The sequence below is a fragment of the Solanum tuberosum genome, unplaced genomic scaffold (assembly GCF_000226075.1).
Source record: "Solanum tuberosum cultivar DM 1-3 516 R44 unplaced genomic scaffold, SolTub_3.0 scf00516, whole genome shotgun sequence".
Taxonomy (NCBI): Eukaryota; Viridiplantae; Streptophyta; class Magnoliopsida; order Solanales; family Solanaceae; genus Solanum; species Solanum tuberosum.
The window spans coordinates 240,249-241,987 of record NW_006239432.1 but is presented as its reverse complement, the minus strand read 5'-3'; positions in this window follow the sequence as shown (position 1 = coordinate 241,987).

Genomic DNA, 1,739 nt, shown 5'->3' with positions numbered 1-1,739 from the left:
ACTAAGTGAAAGACTAACTCAAGCATACACAAGAATCAAAACTGAAGAATTATTTAAAAACAGTTTATTAAATCTCAAAACTATTTGAAAATACTGAGTATCAAACATTAAGTTTTAACTAAAATATCTTAAACTAAACTGTCTATCTATGAAGTTTCTACTGTATAAAGATAGGTGTTAGGGACATGACCCACAACACCTCAAAACGCTACTACTAACAAGTCATAAAAATTGGAGTCTTCCAAAAGTAATTAAGGTCTCACCAAAAGCTGACGAGCGGATGATGTGATCTCAACGGAATCCTGAATTTCAATTTTGAATTTTCACTGGTGAGCATTGATACGATTGTGACTTTTTTAAGGGTGTAATAATTCCAGTTCAGCATTTACCATGCATTAAATAATTTTCATTATGGTCTTACACTTTCATCCCCAGAAAATTTAAAAGGAAAAAAAAATAAAGTCAAATGTTGCCCAACCTATTAGCCAATTTTTAACTACATTTATATTTTACCGGGGCCTTATTACCCTTTTGGACTATTTTGTAGCGAAATTATTTGTTCCCTAAATGTTAAGATGACAAAGAAAATACAATTTACTTTTTTAAAGAGAGTGAAATTACGACAATTTTATTTTATTAAAACTTTAACTTTATAAATATTTTCTTTTTCTTGCTAATATTTTTAATATACAAAATTTATTTATGCTACCTTTTACGCTCATTTTTCTTTTTTTATTTATTTTCTTTCTAATTGGATTCATTCAGCCGGAAAGCCCTTCATAGAAACACTTGATAAAAATCAAACCTGACGAGATCACATCTTTTCTGACGACTTCCATCGGAGGAATTTAGCTATTTTCTAGTAGTATAGTATTTTTAAAAAAAAATTAACATTATTTTAAACTATAGCATATAAATTAAAACAGAGAAAAAGTTGGGGTCACTCATTCACTCATCACAACTCAAAATTGTCATTTGAGTATTTTGTTTCTTTGTGCATGTGTTTTCTGATAGATTTTCTTCAGAAATCCATTTGATGTGAACTTCTGTGGGAACGTAAAATGATAGGGTTTTCATTTAGACCACTAGATTTTCCTCATGTGGGAACATAAAATGATATGACAAAAAATGACATTAAATAAAATTTGTCCTTTTCTTTTTGTTTTTTGGTAAACAAGGAACTTATAGTTAGGTCCCCCATATAAGAGAAGAATTTGTGGAGGCTTTTGAAGGTGCACTAAAATACGTTAATTAGTTTAATTTATAATATTTTTCATATAATTTTTAAATGTAAAATATTGCTCCTTATGTTACAATTTAGACTCTATAAGAGAATTTCAAGAGTTAATCAAATTTTATATATTTTTTAAATATTTCTTCATGTGCCCCAATTTTTAATTTGACATGGATTTCAAGAAATCTTTTAGGTTCCGCATGAGATGCATTTAAATAAGGGAAAATTCATAAGTACCCCTCAACCTATCCCCGAAATCTCAGAGACACACTTATATTATACTAAGGTCCTATTACCCCCACCCCGAACTTATTTTATAAATAATTTTCTACCCCTTTTCGTCCTACGTGGTACTATCAACCAGATAACTTGAAAAAATTGTCAACACGCGCTGGGCCTAGAAGATAGTGCCACGTAGGGGTGAGATGGGGTAAAATAAAATAAAATTTTGAAATTAAAAATATTTTTTAAAAACAAACTTAATTTTTTTTTGGGGGGGGGGGGA